Below are 24,326 nucleotides of genomic sequence, written 5' to 3' on the forward strand. Positions count from 1 at the left end.
CCTGACACTCCTACGATTTTCAGCGTCGGGGCAGGCCGTAAGATCGTTTCACGTTGGATCATTATTTTATTTGTTGTCTTCCTGAAAATGGGTCTCCAGGTGTCGTTCCTGGTGTGGCGGTACTGGTGACCTCCAGCAGTCCAGCTGTTGTGAAACCACAACCCCCAGCATGCTCCATTCACTTCTGTGAACAGCTGAGCAAATATGCATGCTGAGAGTTGTAGTTTCACATCATGATACTGACCCCTGCCTTACGGCTACGACAGGAAATGTAAACTTCTACTGGACCCTCCTCTGTTAGTCATAGCATGGAGCCGGTCACTTCTTGCTCTGGAGGACCCAGAACTTTGGGGAATATCCTGGACAGCCACGTCAAGCTTAATTTCCCCTGAGGTGGCGCTGTAGGAAAATTCAGCATCTTTCCCTGTGATCAATAAAACGGGATTTCTCCACTTGGAACACCTCGTTAAACTCTTAAAGGGAATATCCCTTTACAACAATTTATCCCCTATCCACCGGATATCCCTGATCAGTGGGGCCCCGACTGCTGGGTCCTCCACTGACGACTAGAATGGGGGCCCGTGTCCCGCTGTTTGAATGGAGCATTGCGTCTCCTCTACTCTGTGGAATTGTGTGGGACTGACGGAGAAGATAGTCGAGCGCTTGAACATGGTTATCTCTGGCAGTCACATAAGTTGAATAAAGAGGGGAACACAGGCCCCCATTCTCGTGATCGGTGGGAGCCCAAGCGGCCAGACCCCTGCTGATCAGGCTTTTATCCCCATTCTGTGGATAGGGTTATAGGTTCTTGTAATGGGAGAATGCCTTTAAGGCCTCATGCACACGACCGTTGTGAGTTTTGCGGTCCGCAGAACACAGATGACTTCCGTGTGCGTACTGCAATTTGCAGACTGGCACGGCCGTTGATATAACTGCCTATTCTTGTCCACAAAACGGACAAGAATAGGACAGGTTATTTTTTATATTATTTTTTTTTTTTTTTGCGGACCACGGAACGGAGCAACTCCGTGTGGTGTCCGCATCTTTTGCGGCTCGGATGTAGACCAAAACTAGGGTCATGTGCATGAGGCCTAAAGATGGCCTTCGGGTACTTATGTTTTTTGGGAAAGGCAGCTTGGAATAAAAAAAAAAAAAAAAAAAGAGAAACCGGATTTTTGATATGAGACGTGAATGGGAAAAAAACGTAAAAAAAAAACCATCTAGCGCATGCTGCATTTTGAAAAAAACAACAACATTAAAGCACAAAGATGGAGCAAAAAAGCCACAAAAATTGTGAAGAAAACAGTAAAAGCACAAAAATGGGGCAAAAAGTCACAAAAATATGCGGCAATAAATGCGCAGCATTTTCCCTAAAATCACCCTGTCGAAGGAAACCTTTCACACTGCAGGCAGCAGGTTATAGAGGAGGAGGAGGAGGAGGAGGAGTTGAGCAGATTGACATATAGTTTTATGGCAATAGATTTGAAATGTATTTCTTTCTTTTCCATGTTTTTTCTATGCTTAGGAGTCCAGTAGGCGGAGCTAATTGGTGACCTATGTATAATTATACTCTGGACCGCCCACTGGACTCCTAAGCATCGAAATAGCAAAAAAATGAGTAAAATACAAGTTATACAGAATCTTTTCCCATAAAACTATATATTGATCTGCTCAGCTCCTCCTGCTCTTTCACATGGTGCTGTCCGATTGCACTGCATTTTGTGATGACGGGTGCCCTTTAAGAGAAAGCTGGACTGCACCCATCCTCCTACGCTAATGCATAACTTGACAGATGTACCTTTCAGGACTCTTGTGAAAGCTGAGTCCAGAGCTGTAGTGGCGGGCATATTGATTATAGACACCCAGCTTTCCCAAGAACAGATATGACAAGTAAGAAATAACTGAATTTTAGAAACACTTTTTTTATTTAATTTTTTTATGTTTGTTTTTAGGATTATTTTTAACACTTTCTTTTTTCCTGTGACTGTTTAGATGTTATGACATATTGACACTCAACTTTATTTATACTAATGCAAACTGTTTTGTCCCACCGCAGGACGTGGAAAGCTGTCCCTTTAAATTCCCTGTTGCCATGGAGGGTGAGGTCAGAGAAAGTCCATGTGAGTTGGAATCACTTCCTGCTGCTGCTGTTTGTATCTGTGAAGTCTGAAGACCAGGGAGCGAGACAGAGCTTGTCTGGGTGCCTAGCAGAGGCCTGGCCATCCCTGCCCATCCGAAACCTGGCGGATATCCTCCTCAATGGGCACGTTGGCAGGTACGTCCCCGTCGTTATCAGCAGTTTTGCAGACGCCTTGCTGTTTGCACGGCAGGAGTTTGCTAAAAGAATGCTTGAAGTTGCTGTGGTCGTGTTGTCGCTGTGCTGCAGAGCTTGCAATTCAGTGCAGTCGGCAAATTTTTATTTATTTTTTTTGCAAAAAGTTAATTGTAAATCTAAAGAAGACTGTATCCGGTGTCTCCGCCGCATTGTACGGTTGTAACGTCTCATTTCATCATGTGCCAGCGCTCGTGGGGTTGGCAGATCACCAGCATCACCTGACGCATACAATAAACTACTACTTTCTGCAAGAGCCACGTTAACCCCTTGTGTGTCAGGGTAGCGTTTGCTCCTATTCCGCCGGCGTGGAAGTGACCGCCACGATTGGATCACTTGGGTTGATAATTATTTTTTTTTTATATATTTTTTTGCGAAACCCAATTCGCTTGCATGGAGCCCCCGTCGCTGTAGGTACCCTGTGTGTGCCTATATTTCAAAGCGGAGAATTTACCGACTTTGCATTTGGTAAATTCGCGACAACTAGTCCCCGCCCCTTGGTACACGCCCAAACTGTGCAGGAACGCCCAGTTGAGGGCAGGTTTTACATAAGCCACGCCCATTTTATGTCCAGGACAGTCGGAATTTGCAGGGACTGTCTCTGAAAATTACTTTCTGTCCCTGCGAAGCCAGGACTGTTGGCGACTATGACAATGGCAGCTGATGGAGCGCGCTATGCTAGAAATTGGAGGCATACGGAGGTGCAGTAGGGCTCCACAGACTTCTATGGGCAACATATTGGACATGAGCCCTAAAATCGGCAGTAGGGCTCATTTGTGATTTAAGACTGGTTCATTAGAATCATAGGGGGTCAGGGCCTTGTGTCTATAATATCCAGCTGTATTACAGTCTTAAAGGGATTTAGTAAATGGAATTTATTATGAACAGAAAGTGAATACAAAGTACTTACTTATTGTTATTATACATATTGCTTCCTTTGCTGGCTGGATTCATTTTTCCATCACATTATATACTGCTCGTTTCCATGGTTACAGACCACCCTGCAATCCATCGGTGGTGGTCGTGCTACAGGGAAAAAAAAACCTATGCGCTCTCCCAAGGTCGCACCCAGCAGAGAGGCCAGCGCTTTATTCCTATATTGTGCAAGCGCTACCACTGCGGCTGGATTGTAGAGTGGTCATAACCATGGAAACGAGCAGTGTATAATGTGATGGAAAAATGGATTAAGCCAGCAAAGGACAATACATTAGTAAGTGCCTTGTCTACATGATAAATGCCATTTGCTGAGGTGAGACAACCCCTTTTAAAGAAGCTCTAGGCTGTGGACAATCCCTATTTGTTACAAGGGTCTCTTGACAATACGCTGATTACAAAGCATTCCTCCGCTGAGACCTCCAGGAACCATCTGTAATTTGATGGGAAACTTGGCAGTAAGCGTTCAAATGCCCTGCAGCGCCCCCAGAGGGGGAATAAAGCAGTACACAGTTCCCATTCAAGTCAATGGGGCAGACTTAGTAATTTTATCTAAGATTTAGACAATGAAAACCTTTTTTGACTGTCAGACTAGACTGCCTAGAAATGCGCTAGATTGCTGATGCTGAGTGATAAATCTGGGTCCATTCACACGTCCGCAAGTGTTTTGCGGATCAGCAAAGCATGGATACCGGTCGTGTGCTTTCTGCATTTTGCGGATCACACATGGCCGGCCCTGTGATGCAGATGCCTATTTTTGCCTGCGATTGAAGAATAGGACATGCTTTATCTTCTTCTTTTCTTAATTTTTATTTTAATTTTTTTGCAGGGCAGCGGAACAAAAATACAGATGCAGATAGCACACAGTGTGCTATCCGCATCTTTTGTGGCCCAATTAAAATGAATTTTCAGCTTTGCGGAATGGATGCGGATCCTAAACTACGGACGTCTGAATGGACCCTTAGAATGTCTAGTATTGATTGGTACATCCACTTTGGCGCCGCCGCAGCCGATTCACTTTGGCGCCGCCGCAGCCGATTCACTTTGGCGCCGCCGCAGCCGATTCACTTTGGCGCCGCCGCAGCCGATTCACTTTGGCGCCGCCGCAGCCAATCTCTGGCCGTAGCTGTGAACTACTCCACTGGGGTCACATAGGTAATCGACATGACTTAAGGGATCAGATCACCACTGTGGTCAGCAATTGGCTGCAGCAGTGTCGAAGCAGATATTGACAGCTGGGGACCAAAGCATGGCAGCTGGAGCCGAGAGCAGTACTTCCCTATGCAGGTCTCCCCTTTAAAGGGGCTTTCCTGCTAGAGATATTTATGGCATAAATATCTGATCCTGTCCATTAATCCTATAAATGTCTCTGGCTGGAAAACCCCTTTAAAGTATGCACAGTATAATGTGACTGCTTCAACTACTGTAAAGGCCTTGAATCTTCATACATGTTCTACACACCCAGGAGTGTAATTATAGGGAAATCTGGTATGGCATGTGCCCCGGGTGCTGGGGCCCTCTGGATGGGGACATATGGGGCTCACTCTTTTAGGCCCTGCTGAACTTAATGTCCTTTATTTTTTTACTACTAGCCGTTACTCTTGCATATTTGAGAAGAGAATCATACAGGAAAAAATAGGTGAGTGTCTGACCACAGAGAGAGCTTTGCATTCATAGTTGCGACACCAAATCATGGCTGGGTGGTTTGTGGTTTCCTTGGTAAGAAAAAAAAAGGTGACAAAGAATTCTGCTCTAAAGCAAGGAAAAATGCAAAAATGAAGATTTTAAATATACGGTTTTATGGTGTGTGTTGTCAGTTATGTAAATGTATGGTATTATCATCAAAGGCCCAAAGCCATGACTAACTCATCATGGGGCCCATGAACGGGGACCTCTGTTCCGCCTCATGAAAGTTTGAAGGTATGCAAATGATATACTGAAGAAGCTGAGGACCAAGGACCTCTTTGTGTGGCTACTTGTCCTTTGGGGCCCCATGATTGCTATGAATCGCTAATTTGAAGTGCGGAGAATCTCCGTGGACTGCAATAGTCAACTGTAGTCTATGGTGTACTATAAGCGATCAAACGATCACGATGATGTAAAGAACTAAGACTCCCCTCTCCACCTTTTACATCTGGCACACCTTGGGGGACAACCTTAAATGGGTAGACTTCTTAACCTCAAGACAGTCAATGATGACACCAGGAGATATATAAATAAAGTTCTTTTTGGGTGAGAGGAACTGGAACCCATCTATTAGAAGTTTGTACGCTATATCGAACACTTTGGGTGGTCAGCTCTTCCGTAATCATACATTTCTACACCACCTCCACCCCACATTTCCAAGTGGTCTGAGGAGCTACCACAGGCTACACCTTCTTCACTCTTGAAGGCTTCTTTTCCAATGAATATTTACCCTCTGTGTGAATTGCGGAAATGAAAAATAAATAATTAAAGACCTTGCAAATTATGCATCAGCCTTCTACTACCCAACAGAGATACAGGATGATTGTCTAAGAGACAAGCCCCAGAGATCTATATCATAGTACCATTTATTCAAGCCTTTTGGAACCTTTACTAACACCCTTTTAACTACCTTTACCCCCCACCCTTCGTTGGGCCACATTTGATTGTATTGACCCAGAAAGTCCGGGTTGTCATAGACTTTTGGGACAAAACAATCTTTCAGACTTCTTTCTCCTCCACCATTTAAACTTTTTAGAGAAGGTATCTTAAGTTATGTGTATAGATTGGGTGAATTTGGTTCGGTGAGGCATGGAAACGTTCTGCCAAGTCTTAGTTGTACAGAGTGGCTGTTTTCAGTGGACATCTTGGTTTTTGGTGAAGACCCAATTCCTAACGTGTAACCTTTTTTGGGATCCCGTTCACCAGTGTAATTGCCCTGATGGATTTGATTCTGAGCGCCTCTGTACTGAATTTCAGAACATACATTTGTTTGACTATTGTTTGTACAATTATTTTTTTAATTTTTTTTGTTAGCTTAGACTAATGATATCTCCCAGAACGTGGTTAGCACCTCATATTATAATTTTGTTTTTCATTGTGTAGACTCAGGAATACGTTGGGTGTTGACTTTGTTTTCTGTTCGAAAAAAAACTAGGGGCTGTTTTCTTATTTTATTTGTTTGAAAAGATCAACAAAGATAAGTAAAAATAGTTTTTAAAATATAGAAAAAAAATATGAACATGTATAACAAGTCTAAATCTCTCCCCTCGCAATTTTACAAATAAGAAAAAAATCAAACATCGTTGGTTTCACTACATCCAGAAATGTACATTATGTTAAAACCTAGAAATGGTTTTTCCTGCACGCTGAACACCGTTACAATATCAAAATGCTCAAATTGCCCTTTTTTGGTCATCTTGCCTCCATGTTATACATTTTTTTTTAAAAAGGTGATCAAAAAGCTTACGTACCCCAAGAAGGTACCAATAAAACTACAGCTTGCCCCGCAAAAAAACAGAATGTCAGAGTATAGCAACGCAAAACATTATACTTCAAAGTTATTAAGTAGTAAAGCATAATAAAAACTACCGTATTTTTCGCCCCACAAGACACACTTTTCCCCCCCAAAATGGGGGAAAAATATCCCTGCGTCTGATGGGATTAATACGAATAGTATAGTGGAAGCACTTATAAATGCCGTAGGACCAGGAAGCGGTGAAGGCTCTGTACCCGCTGCTTCCTGGTCCTTGGCTGTGCAGTGGCTGCGCACAGCGTGAGGGCACTTCTGTGACCTCACGCTGTGCGCCTAAGTTCACAGCATAGCTGGCGGCAGGAAGAGCAGGAGGAGCGCCAAAGGTGAGGAGCGGCGGTGTCCGGAGCAGGAGAGGTAAGTGGATTTTTTATTTTATCTGATCTGAGGCTGGGGGCTACAGGCTGCAGACATGAGGCTGGGTGGTTGATCTGAGGCATGGGGGTCTGATCTGAGGTCTGATTGGGGCTGTCAGCTGAGGTCTGATTAACATCGGGGGTCTGATTACTGGTCTGATCTGAGGTCTAATGAAAAATATTTTTTTCCTATTGTCCTCCTCTAAAACCTAGGTGCGTCTTATGGGCCAGTGCGTCTTATACAGGTGTATATATAAATTTGGCATCACTGTAATCGTATTGTGATGTGGGCTTCTCAAACAGCTGATCATGGGGGTGCCGGGAGTAGAACCCCCAACAATCTCATGAGGGTAGGTCATCAATATGTAACTCCTGTAGAACCACTTTATGGCTGGTTGACTTTGGCCCACAACACACGTGATGCTACATCGCTACTAGTGAAAATGAATGGAGTCACATTTTGACCAGCAAGTTACCACAACTTGACAGTTGTGAGGAATCCTGCATAGCCCCAATACAAGATCATCCACATGGCAGTTGCCTCGCCAAGCTGGAGAGGGGCCAGGTGACCATGTTCTTAGCACAGGTGTAGGCCCAGAAGTGGAACCTGCTTTTATCAGACACCCTCACATATCCACAGTAGGGAATTCCCCTTTAATCTTAATGATAGAACATTATGTAGTTAGCTCCCTCTAGTTATGGCAGAAAACAACCATTATTTTATTATTTTAATCATTTATTATTTAACAGAAAAATTTAAAGTCTGACTGCAATAAAGAGTAATGTCTTAATGAACGTTGGACCTAGAAATGAAATGTTGTGGTAAAAGGTGGTGGTTTAAGATTTCTGTGGATGCACAATGGACTTTCACTTCTTGGAGAGCTTCTTCGGGCTGAGACCTAAGTCCAGAACTGTTCTGCAGACACTTTGGACCCAGCAGGTGCTGTTATTTTGGATTCTGACAGTATTCTCACTGGTAAAGTGCTAATTTGCAAAGACCCCAAGATAGAAAGTGACACCCCAACCAGCAAAGCCCTAGCAGTGTAGTTTGTTTCAGGTCAGCAGTAGTGGCGTCGCTAGAGGGGGGCGAGGGGGGGCAATTGCCCCCCCTATGTTGTTCCTTGCCCCCCCGGGTGCCCCCCCGCTGATTCCCCTGAGTGAATACTAATGAGCGCTTCCATTATGGAAGCGCTCATTAGTACCGAAGAACCAGGAAGTGGTAAACGCTCTGTACTCACCACTTCCTGGTCCTCGGCTGTCGGCTGTGCAGGGCTGCGCACAGCGTGAGGTCGCTCTGTGACCTCACGCTGTGCGCGCCAGTTTAGAGCACAGTCGACTGAGGAGGGAGAAAATGGCAGGCGGCGTCCGTCCAGGAGCAGGAGAGGTAAGTGTTTTTTTATTTTATTTTATAAAAAATGTGGCTGCTGGGGGCATTATGGGGGCTAATAGGAGGCATATGGGGCTAATAGGAGGCATATGGGGGCATTTAGACGCATATGGGGCTAATTGGAGGCATATTTGGGGGCTAATTGGAAGCATATTTGGGGGCTAATTGGAGGCATATTTGGGGGCTAATTGGAGGCATATGGGGGCATTTGGAGGCATATTTGGGGGCTAATAGGAGGCATATTTGGGGGCTAATAGGAGGCATATTTGGGGGCTAATAGGAGGCATATTTGGGGGCTAAAAGGAGGCATATGGGGCTAATAGGAGGCATATGGGGGCTAATAGGAGGCATATGGGGGCTAATTGGAGGCATATGGGGTCTATGGGGCTAATTGGAGGCATATGGGGGCTAATTGGAGGCATATAGGGGCTAATTGGAGGCATATAGGGGCTAATTGGGGGCTAATAGGAGGCATATGGGGGCTAATTGGTGGCTAATTGGAGGCATATGGGGGCTAATTGGAGGCATATGGGGTCTATGGGGCTAATTGGAGGCATATGGGGGCTAATATGAGGCATATGGGGGCTAATATGAGGCATATGGGGGCTAATTGGAGGCATATGGGGGCTAATTGGAGGCATATGGGGGCTAATTGGAGGCATATAGGGGCTAATTGGAGGCATATAGGGGCTAATTGGGGGCTAATAGGAGGCATATGGGGGCTAATTGGGGGCTAATTGGAGGCATATGGGGGCTAATTGGAGGCATATGGGGTCTATGGGGCTAATTGGAGGCATATGGGGTTAATTGGAGGCATATGGGGGCTAATTGGGGGCTAATAGGAGGCATATGGGGGCTAATAGGAGGCATATGGGGGCTAATAGGAGGCATATGGGGGCTAATAAGAGGCATAATGGGGGCTAATAAGAGGCATAATGGGGGCTAATTAGAGGCATAATGTGGGCTAATGAGGCATAATGTGGGCTAATGAGGCATAATGGGGCTAATATGAAGAATAATGGGGGCTAATGAGGCATAAGGGCTGATATGGGGGCTAATGAGAGGCATAATGAGGGCTAATGAGAGGCATAATGTGTCATCCACAGATGCCCCCATAACAGTGTGTCTTCCACAGATCCACCATAACAGTGCGCCTGTGCACTGACGAGAGACAGAAAGAAGGGGAAAGAATCCGCGGAAGCAAGCAGAGGACGGCACAGCAGACGACTGAATAGCTTCTTTTGTAAGTAAATTGTTTTATTATAAATGTATACCTGCATACCGCAACTCTCTAGTATTTTGTAATCTTATTTCTATATACTTATTTTGTTTTTGCCCCCCCATTTTTGACTGTGGTATCTTTGTGCCCCCCCTATATATTGTTCCTAGAGTCGCCACTGGTCAGCAGCATCCATACATTTGAACCCTTTATATTGGGCAGGTATATGATGTGATCTTCAGTCTGACCACCAGCCCAGAACATGTTCTCCTGTAGGTCAGTCTATCGATCCCTCCTCACCAAGCTCCACTCACTTTATTCCTCTGTATGTACTTTCATAAGGTGCTGCTGGAGATATGTCTGCCCTAAGACAGCAAGAAAGCAGTCATCTAGTAGGGAGTCCATACAGTGATTAGTGGCGGTTATAAGACTCCCCTCAGTATATGTAAGCACTGTGTGCACAATTTCCAGTGTATCCTATGTGATGCGGCTTCAACCTGTCTCCCCTGCCTCCTGCTTGTAAGAGTTGACAAGTAGAAACTTATCACAAGCAGGAGGCAGGGGAGGCAGGCTGAAGCCGCATCACAATCTCCAAGGTGAGTTGGCCAACAGAAGTTCAAGGTCACTGATCTGTCCCTGGCTAACCTTAGGACCCTGAGCAGAGCAAGTGCGGTGCGAGGAACCCGAGGCATGATGGAAAATGTAGACTGCATAAGGGAACCATATCGGAGGGGAAGAAGGAATCCAAGATGAAGACGGCACATAAATGGCATTACTAAAATAGGTGCTTATATATATAATTATAATGCTCTATATAGGATTTTATTTTTTTGCCAGAGTGCTTCTTTAAGGCCAATCTCAGTCTTTCACCTCAATAAACTAATGCTTTACTGGCACTGGCTAATACCCCTCCCCACTCAATAAAAACTAGCAATATTTTATGCCCCCGGTTTACAATAAATGATTGGACATTTGGCCCGGCCTTCTTAGCAGGATAACTCTGAGTACAATATGTCGCCTTTAAATCATATTTGCTGTTCTTTAATATGCATTATTCAAACCTGCTTATCCCTAGGAAAAAAGAGTCTTCAGACAAGTACTTTATGTTCTCTGTGTAAAATGCTCTCCTTCGGATTGCTTTAAATGGAGACTCCATTACATGCTGACTCATTAATCTGCATACTGCTGGTGTGTTCCTTCCTTTTAAAAGGCATTTATGTTGTGTTGTGGGCAGCGATGTGCCCGTCTGCTTGCCAAGCGGGTATCTAGTGTATTGAGTAATTGATGATCTATCACATTGTTTTATCTTTTTGAAAGCTAAAATATTAAACAGCAGTGAAAGTTAGCGTCAGTAAACCAAACCAAAGCCTTTCTTAAGTTTGTTAGGGAGAAACTTCACTTGGGTTGCAACTTTTGTGCTTTCTGTGCCAGCTTTCTCTGGTGCATCCCTATCCTTCGATGCTGTGCTGACATTTTGGATTATTTCATGAGGAGGGTCATACATAAAATAGGATAACGGGAAACAGGGCCGGCTCCAGGTTCATGTGGGCCCTTGGGCGATAGTCTCAGTGGGCCCCCTTGTGGCATTTTGCACACCGCTTACAGCAATGAAACTGCATGTATTATAGATAAAATACCTTACACAGAGCGGATATATGTGAGTCAGTCCTTATGTGCCTACTTTTATTTTCTATCCAGTGTTTTGGTCTCACAGATATGTGCCCCCCTCACAGTAGATATGTCAAGATATGTGCCCTCCTCACAGTAGATATGCCAAGATATGTGCCCCCCTCACAGTAGATATGCCAAGATATGTGCCCCCCGCACAGTAGATATGTCAAGATATGTGCCCTCCTCACAGTAGATATGCCAAGATATGTGCCCCCCTCACAGTAGATATGCCAAGATATGTGCCCCCCGCACAGTAGATATGCCAAGTTTTGTGCCCCCCGCACAGTAGATATGCCAAGATATGTGCCCCCCGCACAGTAGATATGCCAAGATATGTGCCCCCCGCACAGTAGATATGCCAAGATATGTGCCCCCCTCACAGTAGATATGCCAAGATATGTGCCCCCCGCACAGTAGATTTGCCAAGATATGTGCCCCCCTCACAGTAGATTTGCCAAGATATGTGCCCCCCTCACAGTAGATTTGCCAAGATATGTGCCCCCCTCACAGTAGATATGCCAAGATATGTGCCCCCCTCACAGTAGATTTGCCAAGATATGTGCCCCCTCACAGTTGATATGCCAAGATATGTGCCCCCCTCACAGTTGATATGCCAAGATGTGCCCCCCTCACAGTTGATATGCCAAGATATGTGCCCCCCTCACAGTTGATATGCCAAGATATGTGCCCAGCGCCCCCTTCACAGTGGTTATGCCCAGATGTGCCCCCTTCACAGGAAGTGAAAAAAAACAAGCAATAAATCCTCCTGGCCTCAGTCACCCGGCTCCTCCCATGATCTGCGCTCCCCATCAGCAGCAGCAGGATACTGTGACACATGGCGCTGCTCTGTAGGAGGAGCAGAGGCTGATTCCCAGCCTGCCCCGCTCCTCCTCCTACACAGATCAGCAGGACGATGTGTGAGGACATCGTGCTGCTGCTGCTGTGGAGCGCTGGCGGCTCATTGGTGGAGAAGGAAACTAATAGTTCCCTGCTTTAGTGGCGTGCCTAGGGTGTTTGGCACCCGGGGCGGGTCCTCTCTCTGTCAACCCCCCCCCCCTCCCAAAATTGTACCCCCTCAAAGTAATATTGCCCTCATTGTACAACCTTCGCAGTTGTTTTGTGCATATGTGTGGTGCCCCCTCACAGTAGTTATATCCCCATTGTGCCCCTTCATAGTAGTAGTGCCCATTGTGCCCCCTTAATAGTAGTAATGCCCTCTGTGCCCCCTCCATAGTAGAAATCCCTACTGTGCCCCTTCACATTAGTAATGGCCTCTGTGTCCCCTCCATAGTAATAAAGTCCTCTGTGCCCCCTCTGTATTAAAAAAACTCAGTAACTGCTCACATACCTCTCTTCCCTGCAGACACAGATCGCTCTGCAGCACGGCGAAGCTTATGCAGATTTCCGGGCTGCAGGCTGCGCCCACACAGGCCGGCAGCGCAAACGGTGCCTGCAGGCTGAATGGTGGAGCAGGGAGAAGTCTTCCTGCTTCACCATTCAGAGCGCCTCCGGCCTGAAGGAGGGGAGGAGCCAGGGGAGCTCCCTGCGCTCCAGCAATGAGCGCCTCCATCTGTATTGATGGAAGCGCTCATTGCTTCTGTGTTCTGCTGGCACCCCCTAAGAGCGGGCAGCTGGGGCGAACCCCCCCCCCCTTAAACCGCCACGTCCCTCCTTCTAGTGCTTCACAATTATAATCAGCTGTGCAGTGGGCCCCCGCAGGAGCTGTGGGCCCCGACACTTGCCCAGGTATGCCGGGTGCTGACGCCGGCCTTGACAGGAAAAACAGACCAAAATAATAACTATAATAATCACCTCTATATAGTAGAATCAATATACTTCTCAGCTTCAGGTAAGTTCGGGCAAAATCCTCCCACCTCATGTAGACTACTCTACTCTAAAGTTCCCCTCTTTAGATTATCTTAAACTGACTGCTAGTTGTTTTATAGTACTATTGCTGTATTATTTAGTCACAATATGGCACTATAACTCTATGACCATATGGTGTTGGCGGTATATCTGTGAAGGTTCTCAATCATTCAGATAATGGTATATCAGTGGCAATAAGTCAAAGCTACTGGACATTTTCCCCCCTTGAAAATGTTTTGCCAGTCATCCGACTAGCTTTCTCAATTTAAAAAAACTTGTACAAAGAATTTCCAGCATTAAATACTGAAGACTCATGCTTCAGTCAGCCTAATCCATGAAGCATGAGTCACCAGTATTTAATACTAGATTCTTTGCACAGGTTATTCTAATTGAGAAAGCTAGTGGGATGACTACCGAAATGTCTTTTGTTTTTACTACTTATATCGCGGCAGTAGTTTTTTCCCTTTTTTTTGCCACTGAAGGACAAAACAACAAATATTTTGTAAGATATATACAGTTGAAACCAGAAGTTTACATACACTATATAAAAAGACACATGTATTCATGTTTTTCTCAATATCTGACATGAAATCAGAATAAACCTTTTTGTTTTTGATCAATTAGGATTACCAGTAATTATTATTATTTGCCAAATGCCAGAATAATGAGAGAGAGAGAATGTTTCAAGGCATTTTTATTACTTTCTGCAAAGTCTAAAGTTTACATACATTTCATTAATACTTTAGTTCAATTTCCCTTAAAGGGCTTCTGTCACCCCCCAAAAGTCATATTTTTTTTTAGGCTAAGTAAAATCCTTATACTGCGAATTTTTCAATATATAGTGCTCTTACCCTTTTCTGTTGGCTAGTTTCTTTAAAAACGGCACTTTTATAATATGTGAATTACCTCTCTACTAGCAAGTAGGGCGGTTACTTGCTGTTAGCCGCCACATCCTCCTTTCAAAAAAACGCCCCCTCCTCCTGCTGATTGACAGGGCCAGCGAATGCTCTCCTCCACCGGCTGGCCCTGTCTGCAATTCAAATCCCGCGCCTGCACCTCATTCGGCGCAGGCGCTCTGAGAGAAGGACGCTCGCTTCCTCAGCACTTCCTCAGTGCGCCTGCGCCAATGACGTCTTCTCTTTCGGGTTTAGAGGTGACGTCATCGGCGCAGGCGCACTGAGGGAGTGCTGAGGAAGCGAGCGTCCTTCTCTCAGAGCGCCTGCACCGAATGAGGTGCAGGCGCGGGATTTGAATTGCAGACGGGGCCAGCCGGAGGAGGAGAGCACTCGCTGGCCCTGTGACACGGACGGTGTACAGGAAACAAGACAAAGCAACATGCATATATGACTCACTGGATCCAAAGCTAAGGAACCAAGGGGAGACCCCTGCACAAGACCTAGCCCTTTACCTGGCTGCTCAGCCTATGCAAAGATCCCAGAGGTGGATGGTTGCATATCCACGTACCTCGACTATATAACCCCTGAACACCCTACAATAGTGAGGGGACACGACCACCGGCTCCCTACACCAGACACGGAGGGAGTCAGGGTCACCTGGGATCCAGCAAACAGAAAATAACAGATGAAAGTACAGCACTTAACTTTAGTAGCAGACTGGGAAATGGGATCAGCATGCACACACACTCCAGGAAGAAATATAAGCCGCCCAGTAATGCATCATGGGGAGGAATTTAAAGGGATGCAATCAGTCCAACTACATGACAGCTGAGAGAGGCTAACGAGATGAGGAACTGAACAGCACAACAAAGAAAACTCGAGGAGGTTCTGAAAGGCTTCTGTCAGAGCTTCTCAGCTGTCTGGTTGTGACACCCTGTCAATCAGCAGGAGGAGGGGGCGTTTTTTGAAAGGAGGATGCGGCGGCTACCAGCAAGTAACTGCCCTACTTGCTGGTAGAGAGGTAATTTACATATTATAAAAGTGCCATTTTTAAAGAAACTAGTCAACAGAAAAGGGTAAGAGCACTATATATTGAAAAATCGCAGTATAAGGATTTTAATTAGCCTAAAAATATATATGACTTTTTTTGGGGGTGACAGAAGCCCTTTAAACTGTATGACTTGGGTCAAACATTTTGGATATCCTTCCACAAGCTTCTCACAATAGTTGGTCAGAATTTGGCCCCATTCCTCCTGACAAAACTGGTGTAACTAAGCCATGTTTGTTGCTTGCTTTGCTCGCACCTGCCTTTTCAGCTTTGCCCATAAATTTCCAATAGGATTGAGATCAGGGCTTTGTGATGGCCGCTCCAAAACATTGACTTTGTTATCCTTAAGCCACTTTGTAACCAGTTTGGCAGTATGCTTCAGGTCATTGTCCATTTGGAAGACCCATTTCCGCCCAAGCTTTAACGTCCTGGCTGATGTCTTGAGACGTTGCTTCTGTATTCAATTTTAGTTTGTCAAACCACAGGACATGTCTCCAAAAATATAGGTCTTTGTTCCTGTGTGCATTTGCAAACATTAATCTGACTTTTTTATGTTTCTTTTGGAGTAATTTCTTCTTCCTGGCAGAGTGGCCTTTCAGCCCATGTTGATACAGTACTCATTTCACTGTGGATATTAACACAATCTTACCAGCTTCCGTCATCATCTTCACAAGGTCTTTTGCTTTTGTTCTTGGGTTGATATGCACATGTCGGACCAAAGCACGTTCATCTCTGGGACATGTCTCCTTCCTGAGCGGTATGATAGCTAGACATTCCCATCTTGGTTGTACTTGAGCATAATTGTTTGTACAGATGAACGAGGCACCTTCAGGTATCTTGAAATTGCACCCAAGGTTTAGCCAGACTTGTGCAAGTCCACAATTCTCTTCCTGATATCTTGGCTGACTTCTTTAGATTTTCCCATGATGCTACACAAAGAAGCAGTGGGTTTCAGGTGTGCATTTAAATACATCCGCAGGTGTGTCTCTAATTAAGGCCTCATTCACACACCAGTGTTTTGGTCAGTGATTTTGAGCCAAAACCAGGTGCGGCTCTAAACGCAGAACAGGAGCAGATCTTTCCATTATACCTTATGTCTGTGGAGGTTCCACACCTGGTTTTGGCTCACAATCACTGATGGGAATCACTGACCAAAACACTCACGTGTGAATGAGGCTTAACTCAGATGTTGCCAACAAACCTAACAGAATCTTCCAAACACATGACATCATCATATGGGCAGTCCAGAATTGTTTAACGGCATAGTAATCTTAGTGTATGTAAACTTTTGACATTGTAGAAAGTAATAAAAATGCCTTAAAACATTCTCCCTCTCCCCCTCTCTCCCTCCAAAACTGCCAAGGAGGTAATATAGTGGTTGCCAGTGAAATAGTCCAAATTTTGGTGTTACCTTATATGACACGTCATTATTTACGTGGCTGGTTGTCCTTTAAAGAGCCTTCATCTGCCCTGCCAAACATAATCATTATATGGAGAGAATTTTGCTCCAGTGAACGGAAAAATGCATTACAGAAACCATTCAGAAATTAGGACTGAACAATATTCTACGTTTCAGCATCATATTCCAGGAGCTGTAATCATTATCCTGCCGAGCACAACGGCAGGGGCTCAGTTTATACCGAAACCCACTGAGAATGTTATAGGCTGAGTTTCAGGATTAGATGTAGAGCGGAGCTGTATATGTTGTGGCCGCGCAGCCGTATGCAGTGAATTTTCCATAGCTATAAACCATTGTTACTGATGAGACAGATAAGAATTACAGTGTGCTTTTGCCAGCTTTAAGCAGGGTCAGTCCTGACACTGAGCCTCGTTTGTGTTTGGCATCACATCTTAGGGCAGAATCGTGGGCAGTTGGTTCTGGTTTTGGTGTCATTCACTATAGCCTAACACTAAACTGGACTGTGCTCTTGCCTGGGGGCCTGCCTGTGTTTAATGGAAAATTTGACCTCAAAATGAAAGCGGTTGTCTCGTGAGGTGATGTGGAAGTCACAAAGTTGGGTCTGGATCTTCCTCTAAGAACCAGAGCCCAATCTGGCAGACCTGGCCCATCCATGTAATATGGTCAATATTTTTTGATTTGCTTGTAATACTACATGACCAAACAAATGGTGATTGCATATAGAGGAGGGGTTTGTCTTCATAAGGCCACCTCTTTAAACCAAATTAGTGAAAGACCCTAGTGGCAAAGGCTTTGCTCCAAGATGTGCTTCACAAGGCATCCTCTTCTTCAGAACCTCATGGTCGTGTTGTTAGAGGACCACATTATCACAGGATCTCCATACCCCTGCCTCACTTTCTGTATACAAACCCCATGTAGAAGATATGCTTGATTATAGTACAGTGATACTGTTGGACTCCTACGCTTTGGGTAATGGTAGGGTCTCAAATGAGGCCATAAGGACGGTTAACACGGAGGTTCATAAAGGACCTTGAAGATCTTTACAAAGTGTCATCTTCAGAACCTCATGGTCGTGTAGTGAGAGGACCACATTATCACAAAGGCTGATTCATTCTCCGGATCTCCTTAACCCTGCCCTGCTTTCTGTAGACCAGTTTATGAAGGATATACAGACTACATGTAGATGTTATGGTTGATTATAGTACGATGATACTATTGGACACCTAGGCTTTGGCTAATGGTAGATTCTTTTCAAAAGAGGCCATAGGGACAGGTAACACAGAGTTTCATGATGGGCCTTGCTTACCAAATTGTCAGGGTCCACTGCTTGTATCGTAGAAGAGGGGACATTTATCTTAACTCAGGAGTGACATTGTGCTGGTGAAGATTAGTGAGAGTCCTTCCATGGTAAGAAGTCAACCTCTTTTCACTGTGGTGGTCTACTGGTATAAATATTGTATTGTCGCCCTTGGTTCCTGATTGAACTACTGAACATCAGAGTTCAAGCCCTTTTAAGAATCGAGCTCAATATTTTAGAAATAAAGGGTTAACATTATACCGAACTTATAACTGATGGTTAATAAAGACAGGAAGCAAGGATGAAATCCAGAGGAGCTCGTTACTGGAGCTGTTTTCCCACCTTAACATCTTAAAATAAACTTGACACCTTACTCCTATTTGCAGACTCCTTCTTGAACCGTCAGGCTGTTATTTATCAGATTTGGAGGAAATGGATATTGTGGGAGTAATAATATGTGAGTGATCCAAGGTACCAGGTGCGAAGTAAGTTTAGAAGTCCATACGGTGCTCCTACTGGCTTACTTTAGAGCAGTGACTTTGGGGAGAGAGTGGCACCTATGGAACTCCTATGTGTTCCACCCATTTATATCCTCCTAAAAGTATCCAGTACCTTTAAATCATAAGTCACGTACATGGTCCTTTTATCACACCCCAAAATTAGTTCAGACTGCAAATCTGACGCCAAAGTGTGTGTACCATTACTTTGAGAATCGGTCTGACAGGTTTTAGCTGAGAGTGTAATCCTATGGGGAATTGTAGATCTTCAGTACATGCATCTCATCCACTTGTAGTCCCTTCATTCTGCTGATTGGTAGGGATCCTGGGACCACAACTTGTGCGCCTGGGTGACTCCATTTTGCCAAGTATAATAGATGTGAATATTATTACAGTACGTTGATTAGTTTTCTTCAGGTAGGCCATCAATATCAGATAGGTGGAGGTCCAACTTCAAGGAACTCCACTGATGATTGAAGGAGCCGCATGGAACCCCAGCAAGAACTGCTGCCTCTTCATTGCGTTGTAGGCACCTCTTCATCCATTCTGTACTGCAGCACACTGCTAGTCCCGTTTAAGCAAATATGACTATGCAACCTTTTCACCTGCTAAATGGTGAAGAGGATGCACCACTTACTGAAGGGCCACTTCAAGCATCTGGTCAGTGGCATTGCCAGAAGTTGGGTCCTATCGATCTGATATTGGTTACCATGTTGGCGGGGGGAGGGGGAATGGAAAAGAATTAAATAAAATAGAAAAAGGTAAATTGCTTCTCTGGCAACGCTCCCCACTGGGTGGTGTCTTAGGCATGTGCCCTCAAGTGCCTAGTTAGAAAAATGGCCCTGAGTTTGTGACTCGCCTTGGTCAACGAGTCTTGTTTTGGAGTATTCTGCATGTTCACGTTTCACATTGGTAGCCCCCTGAATTATTCGTAATGACACAAGGGAAGATGAGCCCTGGTAGCTGGATTCACCCACTGATTGAGAAGAGTCCCCACCGTGGGGCCTGCTGTGGTCAGCTCATAATAATTGGGCCCATCCAATGGTGCCTTTTGGAAGAGGAAACTCCAGATATCACAGAGGCCCATTATAGATTGTAAGGACCACTCAGCCAATCCTTGGCCAAATTCGTCACCTCTCTTAGCCGGTAACTGAGCGGTCCTTTCCTGGGCCAGAAGACCAGACCAAGAGGCAGAGACTAGCAGGAACCCGTTAAGCTTCAAAATCGGAGCAGCAGCTTATCGGAGTGGGTGATCAATCGGCCGCCCCTTCTCTCCCCCGGACAACTCCTTTTAGGAAATAATAGAAAGAGGACATTAAAAGTCTGTAAATTCAGAAAAGTACTTGTAAGGTTCTGAAAATAAATGTTTGCTCCTTTTTGTGCTGATTAAGTTATCCTTCACTTCTTCCTAGGGGTGTTATGTTCTGTATCGACTGCTTGAGAATGCCAGGCACATAGTCTGCCATTTATTTATGGTAATCTTACTGCTCAGCAAAACCATTTTGCTTCCACACGTTAGAAAATGCCAGGGGAAAAAAAAAAAAGGGCTTTGTGTATAGTAAGTTCTGGACATCTATGGAGAAGTTAAAAGGATTCCTGCTTCTGGATTACAAAAAATTCTCTAGGTCAGGGATGGACAACCTGAGGCTCTCCAGCTGTTGCAAAACTACAATTCCCAGCATGCCCAGACTGCCTACAGCTATCAGCCTACTGCAGGGCATGGTGGGAGTTGTAGTTTTACAACAGCTGGAGAGCCGCGGGTTGTCCATGTCTTCTCTAGGTGTATTTTACTACAAATCTGATTAGTAAGGCAGAAAGAGGAAACCTTGGTTGGGTTGTTGCCCTGGCTTTTTGCACCCAGCGGTAGTTTTACCTTGAGCTTGAGGCCACCGTCATCTGGCAGGCTTGTCACGGGACATGGGGGTTCTGCAGATAGTTGCGGTTCTAGAGGTGGGACTACCTTTTTTTAACAACCCGTTTTATGCAATTTCCCATCTCTTCCTGCACTAGTAATCAGATTTTCCCCAAAATTTAGTTAGAGAATCTTTGTAAGTAACATAAGATTGTTGCAGCAGTAGGATGTCGTATTCACTATAACCCACCCCAAGGGACTAGGGGGGTAGAGATGTAGCCACTGCACCCCAGCCCTGATTTCTGGGTGGGCCTAGAGGCTGCCATTACTCTAAATGGCACATGGTAGGTGGGAGGCCTTATTGCAGATTTTTAGCACTATTGCGCTTCTGCCCACCCTCTCCTTATATCCAGGTGATTTTATTGGAATTGCCTCCCCATGACTTACTACCCATTCAGCTGCCATAAGCGGAATGTACTGTGTTTCGGCAGGGTGCACAGTATTGTCTTAGACAAAGGGAATATTTCCGAGTGGGGCTGAGGCTCGGTAAGGCAAGACTGTCATGTTACGGGAAGTTCTGTTTGCTTTGGACAGCACTGAATAATAAGACATTTGACAGGCTGTGTGTACAGAAGTAAATCGACTCTACTTTACGGTGACGCCATTAGTAAGGCATGCCCTCCATTTATCTCCATGGTCCGTACATTATATCAAGTGCAGCAATGGTTCAGGCAGAGGCGAGTGTGATTCATGAGCGGGCGATGCCCTTCACAGCCCTGCGCTCCCTGGACGCCAATTCCCTTTCTGTGCCTGCTGTACGTTTTCCGAAACAAAGGAAGAAATTAGATGGGGAAAAAGGTAAAGAGGCTATGGTAGTGGGGCGGTGCGAAATTCCGAAATCTAATATTTAGAATTTGGATGATAAATTTGGTGCATCTTTGGTTTACTTTGCACCAAAATTTTGCCCATTTACCACTAAGTCATGTCCCCTTTCCCGATAAGCCAAGCCCGTGAGGCAGAAAAAGTGCCTAAAACACATAATAAATGTGGCGCAAAGCATGTGCAGTGCCCCGGAGGAGTACTGCAAAGGGTTAATTGTTGTTAAAAGGTTTACTTTTAAGGTCACCGAGTTAAAAGTTGTGATTTATTGTTAAAGCACTTATTTATTTCTGTACTATGCATGCCTAATAGGAATGTATGGGCAACAAACGGTTAACACTGGCAAAACTGGTAATGTTACCAGGGTGATGGACCGGGTCCACCCCTGGTCGATTTAGGAGTCTTAGGCAGCATTCACATCTCCTTTTTAGAGATGATCCGGCATAAGTTCCACGCTGTCGGCCGGACAGAAACTGCTGCATGCGGCGTGATCTGTTGAATCCGGTGAACACCGACCGTCTGGAAATGTGAACGTGGCCTTAACAGAGCTACAGACGAGACCGACATGTGCAAGTTCCTGCAAATTATTTATTTATAGCGCTGACATAGTCTGCAGCGCTTTATAGACATCATCATCACTCGCTGTCCCCAGTGGTGCTCACAATGTAATCTAGGAGGTCAGAAGATCAGAGATAAGGCTTCACATGAGCCGTCAGCTGACGGGACAGAAGTGATACTCTGCAAACACTGACTTTTAAGCCCTGTATCTCAAAAACGCACAACATTTTTTAATAAGGACTAATTGAATTATAATTTTTTTTTGCCTTTTGCCCACAGTGAATAAAATGCAATCATGGGGCAAAAATTGCTCCATAGGTGTTAATAGCCTTTAATTTCTAATAATGTACGGACGGTTACTACTTCCCTGCGTGCACCTTAGGCGTACCTTGTACTGGCTTGTAGAGATGAAAGGGTTAAAGGGTTTGTCAAGGATTAGAAAAACATAGCTGCTTTATTCCAGAAACAGTGCCACCCCTGTCCACAGGTTGTGTGTGGTATTGCAGCTCTGCTCCTTTTGATGTAAATAAGACTGAGCTGCAATACCACACACCATCTTTGGAAAGGGGAGGTGCTGTTTTTGAAAGAAATGGGTTGCGCCAAGTTAATTTATCTACAAGCATCTGATTGGTGGAGGCCCAACCGCTAGGACACTCGCTGATCACGAGAAGGGGGTCCCCTGAATACATGTAGCGGCAGGTCACGTATGACCGCTGCAGCGCCGTTCATTCTCTAGCAGAGGGCTGTACTTGACTTTCTCCACCGGTCCCATGGAGAACGACTGGAGCTGCAGCGGTCATGTGCGACCTGCCACTCCAGTTAAGAAAAAAGGGACCCCCATTCTTGTGATCGGTAGCGGTCCTAATGGTCGGACCTGGGCCGATCATATGCTTATCCCCTGTAAAGAATCTAGGCACAGATGCAGCATATTCACCATTTTTACCCTTCATTGTGCCTCGCATATCTGGTCACCTAGAGAATTGTTCATCCTGGGCCTCCTGGTTCATGGACAGAATGTGGGAATTACAGAAATGCCTGGGCAGTTTTACATGATTTATTTTATTTTTTTACCTGTTGACCCACAATCCCATTTGTTTGAACACCCTATAAGTGAGACTATAGCGTTGCTCATCCTGATCTTTCAGGTTCACAATCAGAATTTCATAGGTGCGGTGACACTTACACGGGCAAAGTAGCAGGAGAGAGAAAATTTGCATGAACCCCCTAGGGGCGCTGTAATATCTGTAGAGGATAATGCGGAGGGGACTCAGGTGCCTTCTGGCTGGTGGTGCAGCAGTCTCCGGCGGTGTCTTGGCATATTCGGCTTTTGCATGCTTGGCCGGTGAAGGCTGCAGGACGTGGCCGCTCTGCCCCATCAGTGATTCAGCCTTGGCTCAGTGCTGGGTATTACCTACAGAACAGGAACTTTTTTAAATCCAGTGTGAGATGAAGACGTATTTTCATCAGCCCCTCGTCATGAAACGCGTAGCCTTCACAGCAAGATGAAAGCCCATGAAATCCAATCCACCTCCTTAGTCCTTCCTCGGCCCTGCAGTAGCAAAGTAGCCTTGTTTCTACCCTTTCATAAAGGGGTTAGAAAAGCAACAGCGCCACACCTGTCTGCAGGTTCTATGTGGTATTGCAGCTCAGACCTATTTGCATTAAAGGGGTGTTCCGATTAGATTTACAGGGATGCTCCACCTGCAGCTCTTCAGCTGTTGTAAAACTACAACTCCCACCAAGCCCTGCTCTAGGCTGTCCGGGCATGCTGGGAGTTGTAGCTTTGCAACAGCTGGAGGGCCGCAACATTGGGCATCCCTGGATTAGAACAAGTTGTCCACTGGAAAGGTGGGGATCCGACTGCTGAGATTGAGACTGGAGGACCCATTGTGCAGCACCCGTTCATTCACCTCTGTGGGACTGCCTCAGATACAGCGCTCCACTATTTCCAATGGGAAAACGTGTTCTAAGGCCTCATGCACATGACAGTTGTTTTGTGCGTCCGCAAAAAAAAACGAATGCGGCATCCGTTTTTTTGGGAGGATCCGTTTTTTTCCACAGATCCCTTGTAATAAATGCCTATCCTTGTCTGCAAATGTGAAAAAAGTAGGACATGCATTATTTAATTTTTTTTGCTGAAGGGAAACGCGGACAACGGACGCGGAACACTAACGGATGAACTATCAGCATTTTTTTGCTGATCCATTGAAATGAATGGGTCCCCATCCTATCCGCAAAAAAAAAAAAAACGGAACGGAGGCCGAGAAAAACAACTGTCGTGTGCATGAGGCCTAAATGAAATACCCCTTTCATGAAACCTAGTTGCAATCCCAGACATAACCCATGGACAGGGGAGGCGCTGTTTCTGGAAGTGAACAGCCATGTTCTTCATTCCTCTAAGGCCAGTACGTGCGGTTTGGGAAATCCGGTACATGTGATGGCCGACCGAACTCGCAGCATCAAGTGATTTATGATGCTGTGAGTTCCAGTCTGAACACGGGCTGCCGTGATCTCTTACCGTACCCGCATGATGCGGTGAGTACAAGATGGTAGACCCGCATCGAGCTGGAACTTACGGTATCATAGAGTTTAGATCAGCCAAGCCGATGCCGATCCAGC

At 45.4% G+C, this 24,326-nt stretch overlaps 1 protein-coding gene across 3 annotated transcripts in view; it reads left to right on the top strand.

Annotated features, from left to right (window-relative positions):
• Positions 1-2,081: 2,081 nt before the first annotated feature.
• NACC2 (NACC family member 2) overlaps positions 2,082-24,326 on the top strand; it is a 129,269-nt gene continuing 107,024 nt past the window's right edge. For all 3 annotated transcript variants that reach the window (XM_044268744.1, XM_044268745.1, XM_044268746.1), the window contains exon 1: positions 2,082-2,275. The gene's annotated coding sequence lies outside the window, so the exon portion shown is untranslated. The remainder of the gene's footprint in view (positions 2,276-24,326) is intronic.

Source organism: Bufo gargarizans, chromosome 9 (assembly GCF_014858855.1).
Source record: "Bufo gargarizans isolate SCDJY-AF-19 chromosome 9, ASM1485885v1, whole genome shotgun sequence".
Classification (NCBI taxonomy): Eukaryota; Metazoa; Chordata; class Amphibia; order Anura; family Bufonidae; genus Bufo; species Bufo gargarizans.